Consider the following 16849-nt stretch of genomic DNA (forward strand, 5'->3'; position numbering starts at 1 on the left):
GTTCATGGGCGGGGGCCAGCTGGTTTGCCCTGAAGTGTGTCCCCGATCAGGGTAGGGGTTCCCATGGTGGATAGGGCCTGTGGTGGTTTGTAGGCCAGCCACCCGCCCACCTCCCCCCCCCCCACCCCAACAACCCAAGTGGAGGCCCTGGTATCTGGGATTTAAATATCTTCTACAATTGAAACTTTGTAGCCTAGAGTGATGCCAAGCCTTCTGCCCACCTCAGTTGCTGCAGATATTTCTGTTGGGATTTATTTATCTTCTATAATTAAAATTCTGTAGCCTGAAGTGGAGGCCTAGGCCCACCAGGGCCACAGAAGGTTGGCTTCCTCCTTCGCTGGGGACAACCTTAGCTTCCTGCTCTCTCCAGCTCCGTGGCTGCCCCCATTTTTGTTGGGATCTATCTTCTGTCATTAAAACTTTGTAGCATTGAGTGGAGGCCTAGACCAACAAGGGCAGGCAGGAAGCTTGGCTTCCTCCATTGCTGTGGAAACCCAAGCCTCCCTCCTGCTCTCTGTAGCTACAGCCATCTTGGTTGGGTTTATTTGCAAATTTGCTCCTGATTGGCTTTGTGGGCATGGCTTGTGGGCATGGCTAGTGGGTGTAGCAGAGGTATGGTTAATTTGCATATTACTCTTTTATTAGATAAAAATGTAAAATTATGAAGTTAAGCTTAATATATGTGAAATATTTTAATAAAAATTACATTATGAAAATAATAATTTAATAAAAATATATTTAAAAAATTCAAAAACAAATTACATTATGAAGTTAAGCTTAATATATGTGAAATTGCCGAAACTGGTTTTGCTCAATGGATAGAGCGTCGGCTTGCGGACTAAAAGGTCCCGGGTTTGATTCCAGTCAAGGGCATGTATCTGGATTGTGGGCACATCCCCATTAGGGGGTGTGCAAGAGGCAAGTGATTGATGATTCTCTTTCATTGATGTTTCTAACTCTGTCCCTCTCTCTTCCTCTCTGTGAAAAATCAATAAAATATATTTAAATATATATATATATATATATATATATATATATATATATATGTGAAATATTTTTATTGAATTTTTTGGGTGCAATTGGTTCACAAAAATAGCAGTTTCAAGTGTACAACTCAACAAAATATTCTCTTTTTTTTTTTAAGTGTGCTTCTTTTTTTTTTTTTAATATATTTTATTGATTTTGTTGAGGAAGGGAGAGAGATAGAGAATTAGAAACATCGATGAGAGAGAGTCATCGATCAGCTGCCTCTTGCACACCCCCTACTGGGGATATGCCCGCAACCAAGGTACATGCCCTTGACTGGAATCGAACCCGGGACCTTTCAGTCCCCAAGCTGACGCTCTATCCATTGAGCCAAACCGGTTTCGGCTCAACAAAATATTCTCTACACCAGCGGTTCTCAACCTGTGAGTCGTGACCCCTTTGGGCATCAAACGACCCTTTCACAGGGGTCACTTAAAACCATCGGAAAACACATATTTCCAATGGTCTTTGGAACCGAGATACCACTCCTGTATTCGTCTCCAGGCAGGTCCACCCACATGCAAGTACCCAGCGTGATGACATCATCATGCCAACCCCATCACAAACACCCCGTACAAATACCAGTTTATGTGACAGGGTTGGCACCATAGTGTACTTATGTGGACCAGTCACACATGTGTAGAAAGCAGCTACTGTGTAGAGAGCAGCTGCTGTGTAGAAAGCAGAAGTATTGGTGGTAAAATGAGACTTCATGAATTATAATGTACTGTAAAATCATCAACTACTGCAAAAAAAAAAAAATCTGTACCATGGCAACTTAATCTGGATGCTGATCAGATTTTTTATATTCAACTGTGGTTGATGTGAATACTGCCCCCTTGTGATAGTAACAATTATGTAAAAAAAAAAAACACACAAAAAAACCCACAGAGAATGGTAAATCACCGGAAACTTTAATGAACTGTATTGACTGAACTATGCCATGTATCATCTTTTGTATTATTAAATCTATTGTTATGTATTATTTTCATTAGCAAATCATCCCATGACAATGGATTGTGTAAAGAAGAATGTTAAGAAAAGAAAATATAGTGAGGATTTTTTACAGTATGGTTTTACTGCAATAATTACAGTAGGGATTGAGAAACCACAATGTGTTATTTGTTGTGAAGTTCTATCAGCAGAATCTATGAAGCTGAACAAACTAAAACGCCATTTTGATAGCAAGCATCCAAGCTTTGCCCACAAGGATACCAACTATTTTAGAAGCAAAGCTGATGGACTCAAAAAAGGAGCAGCCAGGCCCGGAGCAACAGCGGCCAGGCCTGGAACAGCTCGCTTCTCGCCTGCCCATGCCCCAGGGCTGCTTCTCAGACACGGCTGGAAACTTTTGTGGGAACTTGAGGGTCTGCTGAATCAAGTGATGAAGGCTTAGATTTGGATGTGTTGAGTTGTTGTAGCGCTGGGGTGTTGATCTGTGAGTGCCTTGTGTGGGGTCTGGATGAAGTTGGTTAATCTTTTTGGGTGTGTCTTTTGTTTGAAGTGTATCCTTGGGCATGTGGAGATATTATTGATTTGAGAAAATGCTAAGTAATTGATTTGCTACCTGAAAAATTTAAAGTTCTGAAAGTTTAAGGTCTCTTGCCAAAAAGAGGTTTTAAAGCTAACACCTTAATTTCAATGGAGAAAGGGGAGGACAAGCCCTTCCCACCCAGAACAGGTAATCCAATTCCAGCCAGCAGCTATCTTTTTTTTTTTTTAATCAATCTTTATTGTTCATATTATTACAAAGGTTCCTCATTTCTTCCCCCCTCCACCAGGTTCCCACCCCACTCTCCGTCCCCTCCCCATCCCCCATTGTCCTCATCCATAGGTGCACAGTTTATGTTCAGTCTCTTCCTCCCTCCCTTTCCCCGATAGTAAATCCCTTTTCAGATAGTAAATCAGTTACTTAGCATTTTCTCATATCAATAATACCACCACATGCCCAATGATACATTTCACACAAAAGACATTTCCAAATAGGTCAACCAGCCTCATCCAGGCCCCACCCAAGGCCCTCACAGATCAACACCCCAGCGCTATACTAACTCAACACATCCAGATCTAAGCCTTCATCACTTGATTCAGCAGACCCTCAAGTTCCCACAAAAGTTTCCAGCCATGTGTGAGAGGCAGCTGTGGGGCAGGGGAGAGCGAGGAGCAAGCTGTTCTGGGCCTGCCTGCTCCGGGCCTGGCCTCTGTTGCTCTGGTTCGTTCCACAACCAGCTGCTCCGGGTCTGGTCACTGCCGCTCCGACCTAGTTGCTCTGGACTTGGCTGCTGCTGCTCCAAGCCTGGCCACACCCGACCCGGCTGCTCTGGGCCTGGCCGCTCCCAGCCTGGCAGCTGCTGCTCCAGGCCTGGCCGCACCAGACCCAGCAGCTATCTTTAAACAATGTGTTCATTTACACTTGAATGGCTACGCCTTTTGATAGCCCAAGGGCAAGTTTACATGTAAACAAGTTTGCTTCTCAGTTCCCAGAGCAGAAAAAAAACAAGGTTTAAAATTATTAGATTTTAAAATTTATTCTTAAAAATATAAAAGTTTATTAATAAAAAAAACAAGGAAATAAAAAAAACCTGATGAACAATATTAACTGTTGATTATAATAGAATCAGAGATACGGGAGAGGAGTGGATTGACAATTCTTGGGGGGGAAAGGGGAGTCGTGGGTGCAGGAAGAGACTGAACATAAATTGTGTACCTGTGGATGAGGACAATGGGGGGTGGGGAAAGGGCAGAGGGTAGGGTGTGAACCTGGTGGAGGGGGGGAAAAAATGAGGAACTTTTGTAATAATATGAACAATAAAGATTGATTTAAAAAAATAAAAAATAGAAACTTGAAGCAACATCAAAAGCCATTGACCACCTGCTCCTGATAAACAACAGCATGATCCTAAACACAGCTGTGGATCTGGGGGACCTGGATAAATTTTGTGACTTTGGGACCATCGTTGTTTCTCTCTGGAGGACTTGTACCCCTCACTGGAATCTTTTTAACCCCATCTATCACATCCAAAAAGCATGGAACTCCCTTATCTCTGCTTGGCAAACAGCTAAAACCACTTTCTTTCTCTTAGCCATTATCTACCTCATCTCCCTCTTCACTAGACTCTTAGGCAGCAGAAAGAATAAACTAAATTAAGTTTGGCTCCCTCGGATCCTCCTCCATATATGTCCCTCGGGGACCACCGAGTGGAATGTTATAATAATGTAACCCCTCTAATGTATGAAATAATTGTTGTGTGAAATGTTTGCTGTATGGAAACTCCCAATACTCTGTAACTTCCAAAATTAATGAAGATCCCACTATCTTGATGTAAAAGCTCTGAGCCCTTAAAATGTAAATGCCCTGCTCCCAGCATAAGGCACACCGTCTGGCCCACAGTGATAAGGACACAATTTGCTTATGGCGGTCCATATAACCCCCGACCAGCTTCAGTTGAGGTCTCCTGCCCCATAAGAGGAGGACTCCATGTCCCTCTGAGAGACAAGCCCCTGGTTGCTCGGCTGGGTGAGCCGGAACCAATTGCGGCCGCCTGCCTGTCTCTGTTTTCGGCGTCTGTCCTTCAGTGTGCATGGCCGGGTAGCCTTTGCCAGAGCCAGGACCCACTAGGAATAGGTAGATAAACCCTGTGTGATTGCATCCTGATTCTGACTGTGTGTCATGGGTTCAGGTTCGGCTCAGCTGTCTAGACATTGAAGTACCAGGGGTTAGGCTGACTCCTGGTCACCTGCGTTTGTCCCACTAAGTCTAGACAGATAATCAATTAATTGCGGCATAACTGGGACAAAGTGGAATCTAATGAATAAAAGAAAAATATAGGCATGGATACATGCAACAGACTGACAGCTGTCAGGGGGAGGGGAGGAGGAGCCAGATGAAAGGTGACAGGATTACCCAAAAAATATACCTAGAGGGAAAGGAGGAGAAGGGGAGGTGGAGGTGGGCAAAGGGTGGTAGAAATGGGAATGTAAAGAGACTTTGCCTCTGGAATTAGGCACATAATGCTGTCTGCAGATGGGGGGCAGAAGGGGGGAAATGACCACATGCTAATCTGACAAGCTCAGGAAAAGCTTGCATGGCAGTCTTGCAAACTCAAAGCAACCACAAAGGACAGTGTGAAATTAAAACCTCAACTAAAAGCACTTTTGTTGGGTAATCACAACCTAGGCTGGTATCTTCCCTGGCAAGGTCAATCTTTACCTTATCTGAGACTTTTTCCCCCCAGCTATAAAACAGATCATTGAAATGTCTGATAACTTGTAACTTCCCTTTTATCCGTACCCCTCAGGGCACAACCAAAAAAGCCCAGGGCCTCAGGATAGATATCACAAATCCCTTCATTGTTATTGTAATCATCTTAATTGTTGGCTGTTAACTTCCTGCACCCCCTAAATAAAGGAGTATGTGTCTATCATCTTACTTTTTATCCAATCCCAGAGGTTTCCCCTTCCCACTTAGCTTTCTCCCGCCTCCCTAATCCATCAAAAATGGATTTCATCTAACCCACTTGAGCCTCTTGCCATTCTCTTGAGGATTATCCCATTAAGTAGATATTCTGCTTCCCAGCATTTGTGGACAGTTTGGTTCAAATAAGCACACAAAAATTCTTTACAGGTCTGAATGTTTTTTATGCTAACAAGATGATGCTTTATTGAGTTGTACACTTGAAACATGTATGGTTTTGTAAGTCACTGTCAGTCTAATAAATTCAATTTAAAAAAACTTTAATAAGGAAAAAAGATCTCCATCCTGCACTCTCGTTTTACAACTCCCTTGTAGTGCATGGAACAGATGTAACTATTTCTTCACCTAACCCCTAACTAAGCTGGTCCCCCTCAAAGATACACACTGTCTGTTTCATCCTTGTTCTTGGGACCTCATGAGTGGGACCCACAGAGGAACCGCAGGGGTAGGAGGAGTTAAGCCACCAGTGTCAGTGTAGGGATCAAGGGGTCTTTTCTGTCAAATAATAATAGTTTAGATACTAACTTTATTTCCTTCTTATGTACACTTGGATCAAATCAGTGTTGCGGTTTCCCTTCCTTCTGTTAAGGAGGAAAAAAAAAATTGAAACCTGTAAAGAATTTTTTTTGTGAGTTTATTTGAGCTTAACTTGTCGACATATGCCAGGAAGCAGAACCTCAACGGACTGAGATAATGCTCCGGAGAACGGCGGGTTACATTTCTATATTTATACATTGCAATCAAAGGAAAGGGATGTAGGTTAGTTACATGAAATTGATTGGTGATAGATTAGGGAGGTGGGACAAAGCGAAGGGGGGGTACCTCTGGGATAGGGTAAAAGGTTAAACATGAGCTTCTATTACAGAGATGGATACAGGATACTGTATTTAATTAACAGTTGACAATTAACTGAATAACAATAACAATGAGGAATGTCTCAAGGCCATTTGTTGTGCCCTGAGAGGTCCAGAGTAAAAAGGAAGTTACATTTTACCCAGCTGTTTCACAGATATGTTTTCTCAGATGCCGGGAGGCAGATGGGCTCTGTAAAAGATCAAAGTTGATCTTTGTCAGGTGAAATATCTGGGACATGACTACCTACCATAACCTGTTAGATATTTAATTTTCAAACCATCTTTTGTGGTTATCTTAGGTCTCTGGGTTTGCAACACTGCCACACAGGCCTTCCCTGAGCTTGTCATGTTAGCATGTGGCTCTTTTCTTTCACACTTGTAATGAGTTAAGCCCCATGGCCCAGGATTCAGTGGGACCTGAAGTGCCAAACCCATCATATTCGCAACAGAGGGTGAGGCCCCGCCCTTAGCCCGATGGGAGCCGGTGCAGCCACGCCTCAGAGGTTCAGAGAACCGCCTTCCCTTCGGGGTGCTGGGCCCGGCGCCTTCTCCTGTCGGCCTTGCGCGATTTCCAAGTTCCCGCGGCGCCTTTTCAGAGCATTTCCTACCACAGCCCCGCAGCCGGCCGCGCCCACTGGCCTCACCGGGGCTGGGAGCCGGGCCTCTAGCCAGGCAGGACGGGGAAGCACCGGCCAGAGGACGTGGTCCCACCCCGGGTCTTCCCCTCCCCTCTCACCCGCACCCAGACCCCAGCTGGGCGCCTCCACAAGCCACACCGAGAGGCTGGCTCCGCCTCTCACGGGGCGGGACTGTGTAGCCCCGCCCACAAGGGCGAGTCTCCAAGAAGGCGCTTCCGGCAACACCGCACTTCCGGTGACTACGTGTGCGTCCCGGGGGACTGAGGAGCGCGCCCGCCCGGTGGAGTTGGTTCGCCCGGGACCCAGCCATCCGCTTTCCACCGTCTGAGAGGCGGCCGCGGACTCCTCACAAGTTCAGGGCTGGACTCGGCCGCCCGGATCCCCGCCCGCCACCCCGGAGCCCGGTCCGGAGCCCGAGGAGCGCCGGCTGCCGTTCCCTGCGGGACCCAAAGGGAAGCGCGAAGGCGAAGGGGGGCAGGTGAGTCTGGCGGGGCCCAGGGAGGCAGCACCGCAGACGGCGCTGGGCAGCGAGGGCCAGGGAGGCAGAGAAATAGAGAGAGAAGAGAATGAAGAAAAGGCGTTGTGAAGACCAAGGGAGGGAAGGTTCCGCGCGAGCCGAGTGTTCCCTGGGCTAAATGCCACTGAGACGCCGTGGGGAACACTAAGAACCAAATGAAGGCATTGGATTTGGTAAGGGCGGCTTGTAGGTACGTCCTGTCCACTTATACTGAAGCCCGAAAAGTCTAAGATTTGGCAGTGGGAACAGAGGTTATAGAGGAGAGGTATGCCTACCGTCCTCCCTTGGCCTCCTTCAGAAATAATGAATTAGTTTCTTAGAATTTCAAAAGGTAAGAAATTAAACCAAACTAACTCTAGGCTTTTATATGTTAGATTAGTTTAGATCCTGGGGGGAAGGGGGAGAGATACACGTGTTTACACTGTCCTCCAGACCAGTGTTTTTCAACCTTTTTTGGGCAAAGGCACACTTGTTTCATGAAAAAAATCACGAGGCACACCACCATTAGAAAATGTTAAAAAATTTAACTCTGTGCCTATATTGACTAAATATAAAGTAATTCTCTTGAATAGGAATCAAATAAACACAAAGAAAGTATTTTGTAATTACTTTATTATGAAATATTAAGTAAACAAAATAGTGAAAAATTATAAAATTCTTGTCTTGTCTGCACCTACGGCACACCAGGCAACAGTGTGCCGCGGAACAGCGGTTGAAAAACGCTGCTCTAGACAAGGTCATCCAGGGATTAAGCGGAGGATTTGAGTAAACACCCGGGGCCTGCATAAGCACAGACTTGCTTGGAAAGGTTAAGAAATATTTAGGAGTGCCACCTTCGACACTCCCATAAGTCGGAATTACAATAAACAGGACAGGCAGCCTTCCACTCGCTACCCTGTTATCAGAATGTACTCTTTAAAAAACAAGTCTCTTGTGCTTCTAAATATGTAAGGAAGGGGTTAGAGAACAGTCAGGAATCTGGATTGAATGAAACCTAACCCAGTCAGTACCTTGGAGCTTTAGGACATTTGTAGATGAGCATGAAGTACATTCAACCTCCACATCGGAGAGTGACAACAAGTGTTGCTTATATCATAGAAAAGCTGAATAAAATACTGAGAGCAACTGAAGGTATTAGAGAAAAATCAAGTCAGACAGAACTTGAAGGAAATTGCTGCAGAGAATGTGGGAGCACCTAGGAAGGCCCACATTTACCTGTGCTTCCCCCAAGAACATTTACTAACTCAGAGAGCAAGGAACAGGGACCAAGCTGAAAGAGGTGGCCAGGGCTGGTGGCATTTCAGTTGGCTGGGAAGAAGGAAGTTGGAGTTCAGAAATACCATGGAGTCTGAGGTTTGAAAGGGAAGTGGAAACCTTGGAGAAATGTGCCCAAAATTCACTGTGCAGTTTCCACTTGGGGTGTTTCTCAGTTCCTAAGCAGTAAGAGCCCAGGGCTAGATTCCCAGCCCCTAGGTAGTAAGCATCAGTTGCAAGGCTAAACAGTTGTGTAGCCCAGCCAGGGTGCTCAGGTTGAGCATTGATCTATGAACAAGAATGTCTCAGTTTGATTCTCAGGGCACATGCATGGTTACAGGCTCAATCCCCAGTGTGGGGCGTGCAAAAGGCAGCTCATCAGTGATTCTCATCATGAGAATCTTCCTCTCACTCCCTCTCCCTTCCTCTCTGAAATCAATACAAATATCCTATTTAATAAAGAGAAAATATGAAAATTGACAACCACAAAGATGGAGGCGACCACAGAAGGGGGTGGGGGTTCTAACAAGATGGCTGTACCTACAGCAGAGGCAGGGGTTTTTGTAACACAAGATTGCTGCACCCAAGCAGAGGCTGAGTTGCCTTAATGAGACTTATCCAGCAATCAGAGGGACCTGAGGCTGGGTCCCCCACCCAGCTGGGCTTGACAGGGGAATCTCTGGCCATGTCCCCCACACGGCAGGACTTGATGGGGGACCTCAGACAACTCCCCCCAGCCCTGGCACTAGGCCGGTAACCTCATACCACATCTCCACCCAGCAAGCCTTGACTGGGGCCCTCAAGGTACATCCCCAGCTCAGGTCAGGAGAACCTGAGGATACATCCCAAAACCAGGTGGGTCTTCACTGCAGCCACGAAACTTTGCCCTGGACACTACACCAGGGGACCTAAGGCTGCGCTCTGACTGGCCCAGGGGACCTGAGGCTGCACCTCAGGTCCTGCGGGGCTGGGACAGGACAGGTCTGAGTCTCGCATGATTATGAAAAGTGCACAGGTTAGTGGGGACGTGACTCTGGGTCCCCTGGCACACCCCAGACTCTGACAAGAGAGGAAGATTTTCATAGATAGTTTACTAATTTTCTTTAATCTCTGACACATATTATAGTGAAAGGGCAAATACCAATATTATAATATTTGGTCTTATTAATTCCCTTTGAATGTGCAGCAATTTTGTGCACCAGGTCACTGGTACTAAAATTTTTAAAAAGGTGTCACATACTGAGTATATAGTTGAAATTACTGCAGTGAGTAGGACAGAGAAATCAACATTGTCATGCAATAAAAACATTTTCCTAGTTCTTTGAGGCCCAAAATGAGGAATTTGACAATGAGTATGCCAGTGTAGAGATCCATTAATATTCTTTCAAAATTAAATTTCCAGAGTCTTTTTATATGAAGCACTATCATTTTGGCATACAGTAAATTAATTTGGAAGAAGTACTCAGGTTAATATTTTCCTGTGTGTTTCCTCCAAGCTACCTTAGCTGCAACTGCTCTTCTTCCACAAGAAGATCCATCAGACACTGCTCAGGTGAGTTCTAGTCCATAGTTCATATATAAGCCTCAGAAATATGTCCAGACCTGAGTAGAGAACTCTGTAACAGTGCCCTCGGCTCCCTCCCACTTCTCAGGATGACTTCCCTCCCGGGAAAATCACATCCAGGGCTTGCTGAGGTCTAGATTTCCCTGCCTGAAGCTCAGTTCTCTCCAGCTGGGCTCTCCTCATCATTGTCAGATTTCTGCGACGTCACCACCTACTTTAAAGGGAATTGCCATCAGGAGAACCAAATTATTGCCTGAACCTACTTTTGTTTTTCTGCAGTTTATCCAGTTACTTTCCCTGGGCCTCACAGAGACCTGTGCAGCTCCAATGGCAATTTTCCCAGGTTTCCCAGGAGGGAGACGAGCATGCCAGAGCAGCCCCAGGAAAATTGGGTTGAGTCAGTCCCCCACTTAAAGCTGGAGCTTGTAGTCTGAACTAGTGAATATGTAAAGCTCTTTCCCTTACTGTTGAGGATGAGCCGGTGGGGGTACAAGTGTACCGATCCATTCGTGTTTTTTGTCGAACTTAAATTTCCATAGTTTTACTTTCCATATTAAACACTATCATTTTGTGCAGACAATAAGTCTACATTTAAAAGGAGGCTGTTGACATTAAATGTGTGAAAGTACGTGAGGAAACAAACCTTTCAATTAAGTGTCTGCTTCATATAGACCTCTCTGCTCTGCAGATGGGGAACATGTAGAGTAGGGGTGTCGAACTCAATCAGAGAAGGGGCCAAAATCTAAAATCCAGCCTAAATCGAGGTCCGAATGGTTTACTGAACAGTCATAAACTGTCATTGTGATGGAAACGCAGCGGAGTGCAGTGTTGACAGCGCTGTGCGGGCCACATTGCAAGGCCTGGCGGGACGGATTTGGCCCGCGGGCCTTGTGTTTGACACATGTGATGTAGAGCAAGAATTTTCTCAGAGCCTTATCTTGTCTAGGTAGGACATGACTTTGTGTCATCAAAAATGATCTCCAGTGCTGTGGTAACTGTTTCTCTTCATCTCTTGCTTAGCCTCAGGGAAGTATTCTTAGCTTGGCCCAGTGCAGTCACAGATGACAGAGGTGGCACTAAGAGCTAGAGGAAGTGGTGACATGTGGCTCCATGGAACTTCTGGAGATCTGTCAGTTCTGGCCACTGTTGAACTGCTCATCAACTTAAGATTTTTTTACTATTAGCTAAACATGATGTATTTAATTTTCATCTTTACTGAGATGGTTTTCCCTTATAGTTAGTGGCTTTTTGTTGGTTTGTTTGTTTGTTTGTTTGTTTTTAAATATATTTTATTGATTTTTCACAGAGTAGAAGAGAGAGGGATAGAGAGTTAGAAACATCGATGAGAGAGAATCATTGATCAGCTGCCTCTTGCACACCCCCTACTGGGGATGTGCCCGCAACCAAGGTACATGCCCTCAGCTGGAATGGAACCCGGGACCTTTCAGTCTGCAGGCCAACGCTCTATCCACTGAGCCAAACCAGTCCTGGCTGTTTGTTTTAATAAATTGTTGTTGTTCAGATTATTACAATTGTTCCTCTTTTTTACCCCATACCTCCCCTCTACCCCTTTCCCCTTCCACCCTTTTCCCTTACCTCCCCACCACTATCCTAATGCATAGGTGTATAATTTTTGTCCAGTCTCTTTCCATACCCTACAACCCTTTCCCCCCTCCCCCCCCAAGAATTGTCAGCCCACTCCATTTCTATTCCCCTGATTCTATTATATTCACCAGTTTATTCTGTTCATCAGATTTTTTATTCACTTGATTTTTTTTTTTTTTTAAATATATTTTATTGATTTTTTACAGAGAAGAAGGAAGAGAGATAGAGAGCTAGAAATGTCGATGAGAGAGAGTCATCGACCAGCTGCCTCTTGCACACCCCCTACTGGGAACGTGCCCACAACCAATGTTCATGCCCTTGACCGGAATCGAACCTGGGACCTTTCAGTCCGCAGACCGACACTCTACCACTGAGCCAAACCGGTTTCAGCTATTCACTTGATTTTTAAATTCACTTGTTGATACATATGTATTTGTTTCTCATAATTTTTATCTTTACCTTGTTCTTATTCTTCCTCTTCTTCCAGAACACCCTTTAGCATTTTATATAATTCTGGCTTGGCAGTGTTGAACTCTTACTTTTTCTTATCTGTGAAGGTCTTTATATGACCTTCAATTCTGAATGATAGCTTTGCTGGGTAGAATAATCTTGGTTGTAGGTTCTTGTTGTTCATCGCTTTCAATATTTCTTGCCACTTCCTTCTGACCTGCATAATTTCTGTTGAGAAATCAGTTGACAATGGTATGGGTGCTCCCTTGAGGTAACTCTGTTTTTCTCTTGCTGCTTTTAAGATTCTCTCTTTGTCTTTTGCTCTTGGCATTTTAACTATGATGTTTCTTGGTGTGGTCCTCTGTTTTTTGTTTTTGTTTTTTGTGTGTGTGTGTGTGTGTGTGTGTGTGTGCTTTGTTTTAATTTTTTTTTTTTTTATTAAATTATTATTTGTGTACATATCTTACCATTGTTCCCCACCCCCTACCATAGGTGTGGTCCTCTTTGGATTCCATTTGTTTGGCATTCTCTGCACTTCCGGGCTTGTAAATCAATTTTTTTCACCAGGTGGGGAAGTATTGTGTCATTATTTCTTCAAATAGGTTTTCAGTATCTTGCTTTCTCCCTTCTTCTAGTATGCCCATAATTTGAATATTGATACACTTGAAGTTCTCCCAGAAGCTCCTTATGCTATTTTTATATTTGTGGATTCTTTTTTGCTTTTCCAATGGTGTATATTTTGCTACTTTGTATTTCCAAGTTTTATTTGACTCTTGCAATCTTCTAGTCTGCTGTTGGATCTCTATATATATTATTTTTAATTTCAGTGAGTGTATGCTTAATTCCTAGCTGGTCCTTTTTCTACCCTTAAGGGTGTACTAAATTTATCAGCCTTTTGTAGAAAATGCTTGAAACACCTTATAACTATTGGTTTTGAACCCCATATCCAGGTGTTTGCTTTCCTCCATTTCTTTCATTTATGACCTGTTTCTTTGTCTCCGCATTTTGGCTGCTTGCCTGTGTTGATAGAGTGGTTTGGTGCACGAGGTGTCCAATTGGGCCCAGTGGCTCAGCCTCCTCAGTTACCTGAAGTGGACACATTTGGTTCACCCCTTTGTGGGCTGTTTGCACAGTCATTTTGTAGTTAAGCCTTGATTGTTGTTATCACTGGGAGGAATCGACCTCCAGGACAATTGGCAGTGAGGGTCAGCTGTGTCTATGAAGGGAGAACTTCTGTGCTTGAGACACACTTATAAAGCAAGACATGCTTTAGTGTGCCTATAGTGCTCACTGAGTCTGCACCCTGAGTGTGTCCCTAGTAGATCTAAGGAGTTGTAATCTGGATGGTCCTACTCTGACCCCTGGGTACATTGGCTCTTGGGTCTCAAAGGAGGTGTGAACTTAGCCTGTGCCTTTGGCCACCCAGCAGGAGCTATGGAGAGATCTCTAGATTCCTGTTCTTTGTTTCGGTTTTGAAGATTCCTAGATGAGGCCCAACTGTGAAGCAAATGAAAGCTGCTGCGAGGCCTCGGACCTTCTTTTGGATGTTCTGGGTCTCACTGACTGAGCTGCAGTTTGTTAGGTAAGTTTAGATTTTAAAGCACCAGGCTATTCATATGGAAGATCTCTATGGGCCGCTTGCATGGGACAGTCTCAGGGAAGAGGAAACAGCAATTGCTTCCCATCAGCCCTGCCCTCAGAGGCCCCGGAGTCTCAGTGTCCTGCAGTAATCACTGCACGCACCTCTAAGAGAAAGCTGTCCTTGTGTTCCACCCGGTGTCAGTCCACTTTCTCCCGTATGTCTGGGTTCCCAAAGTCTCACCCACAACTGGGAGTTCAGACCATTCAAGAGCTTTTCTCTCCCTCCCACCTGATAAAGTCAGCCGCATACTCATTTGGCAGCCCTCTCCATGTGTACCTCTCTACTTCTGCCTTTACTTCATCAATTCCTCTCAGTGTCAGAGTGCTTTTATCTTTCATTCTGGTTGTAGAATTTCCACTCAGCAAGCCTTCCTGTGGTTCTGGATGATGTCCATTTTGTCTTTTAGTTGTAGTTTTTTTTTTCTGTTTTGTTTTTTTTTAATCAATCTTTATTGTTCAAATTGTTACAAAGGTTCCTCATTTCTTCCCCCCTCCACCAGGTTCCCATCCCACCCTCCGCCCCCTCCCCATCCCCCATTGTCCTCATCCATAGGTGCAGTTTATGTTCAGTCTCTTCCTCCCTCCCTTTCCCCGATAGTAAATCCCTTTTCAGATAGTAAATCAGTTACTTAGCATTTTCTCATATCAATAATACCACCACATGCCCAATGATACATTTCACACAAAAGACATTTCCAAATAGGTCAACCAGCCTCATCCAGGCCCCACCCAAGGCCCTCACAGATCAACACCCCAGCGCTATACTAACTCAACACATCCAGATCTAAGCCTTCATCACTTGATTCAGCAGACCCTCAAGTTCCCACAAAAGTTTCCAGCCATGTCTGAGAGGCAGCCGTGGGGAAGGGGCAGGCGAAGAGCGAGCTGTTCCGGGCCTGGCTCTTCAAGGCCTGGCCTCTGTTGCTCTGGTTCATTCCACAACCAGCTGCTCCGGGTCTGGTCACTGCTGCTCCCGACCTAGTTGCTCTGGACTTGGCTGCTGCTGCTCCGGGCCTGGCCACACCCGACCCGGCTGCTCTGGGCCTGGCCGCTCCCAGTCTGGCAGCCACTGCTCCGGGCCTGGCCGCTCCCAGCCTGGCAGCCGCTGCTCCGGGCCTGGCCGCACCAGACCCGGCTGCTCTGGGCCCGGCTGCCCCGGGCCCGGCCGCTCCGAGTCTGGCCGCTCCCAGCCTGGATGCTCCGGGCTTGGCTACTGCTGTTCTGGACCTGGCTGCTCCCAACCCGGCTGCTCTGGGCCCGGGCCCAGCCACTCCGGGTTTGGGTGTTCCTGGACTGGCCTCCCTAGGCTTGGCTGCCTCCTCCTCAGGCCTGGCTTCCACTGCCCCAGGTCTGGCTGCTCCAGTGCTGGCTGTTGTTGCTCTGGTTCTGGCTGCTGCTGCTCTGGGGCCTGGCCGTTGCTGCTCCGGGCCCGGTTGCCATTGCTTTGTGCCCGGGCACTCTAGGCCTGGCCGCCGCTGTTCCAACATTCTGTCTTTTTTTGTTTTTTGTTTTTTAACGCATTTATGTTGCAATGTTGGCTGGTGAGTTGAGTTCTGACTTAGTCTTTTGAATTTTCAAGATCTTCTTTGTATTCTTTCTTAAGTAATTTTACTATCTTTTGCAATCACTTGATATCTTCACATTGAGAACTTTGGTTTCTTCCTCCTGTCCTGGGAGCTCAGCAGGTTGGCCTGTGGCACCCCTTTGTTCTCCGCAGGCTCCCGTGCTGCTCCAGCCTGTTGCCCGGGTCGGCGCCGCCCAGGATGCAGCCCCCGGCCTTGGCTCTGTTGCCCGCGCTCATAGGTCGATGGCTCAGGGCCACCCCCCCCCCCCACTGGGGGCCCTGTCGCCCGGCTCCCTGCCGGCGCCCGGCTGGCTGGTGTCCGGCAGGGGCTCCTGCTCCCTGTCGCATTCCTCCAGTCTGGAGCTTTTTTTTTTCTCCTTCCCGCTAGGGGAATCCAGGATCAGAGTCAACAGACTGTCCTCTGCGCGCACGACTCTGGGGGCTCCGCTTTTCGCCACTCCCCTGGGATTCCGCCTCACAGCCCCGTATCCCCCTGCCTGAGCCTGGGTCCCCATGGGCTGGTCCAGGACTGGGGTTCAGAGCAGTCCGGACTGAGGCACAGCGCTGCCAGAGGCTTTGTTTCTTCACGTTAGGGTAATCCAGCATCAAAGTCAACATTCAGTCCTCTGCGCACAATGTGCGCTCGACCCCGGGGCCCCTGCTTTTCGCTACTTGCTTGGGATTCCGCCTCACAGCCCCGTCTCCCCCGCCGGAGCCTGGGTCCCCAGGGTCTGGCTCATAACTGTGGGTCAGCGCTGCTGGTTTGGGGGTTTAGCCCAGGCTGGGGGTTTTATTTCCTTCCTGCTAGGGAACGCCAGGCAGCACCCAGCCCTCTCCTCCTCTCCGGCTGCGACCTCTCCGCGCACGCAGCATGTCTCCATACCTTAGGCTTTTTTTCAGCTCCTCTGATTTTCCTTCTGGTTTTCTCTTTCTTTCTTGTTGTAGAATTTTCAGTCAGTTGACTACCTGTAGCTCTGGGCGATGTCCACTCTACATTTTAGTTGTATTCCATTGAAATTGTTGTGTGCTGCTGCGGTTAGGTGTCTACCCGAGCAGCCATCTTGGATCCTCTCCCTAGTTGTAGTTTTGAAGTTGTTGTGGGAGACAGCCGTTCACGTGTTTACCTATGCCTCCGCCCCCATCTTGGCTTCTCAGTTAGTGTTTTTGTTAATGTTATGAATGTCTTTTTTGTTACTGCTTTTTCATCCATTTAAAAAAATTTATCCTAGAAGAAAATGTTTCTCAAAGTTATTTTATGTCTC

The sequence above is a fragment of the Pipistrellus kuhlii genome, unplaced genomic scaffold (genome assembly GCF_014108245.1).
Source record: "Pipistrellus kuhlii isolate mPipKuh1 unplaced genomic scaffold, mPipKuh1.p scaffold_m20_p_9, whole genome shotgun sequence".
NCBI lineage: Eukaryota > Metazoa > Chordata > Mammalia > Chiroptera > Vespertilionidae > Pipistrellus > Pipistrellus kuhlii.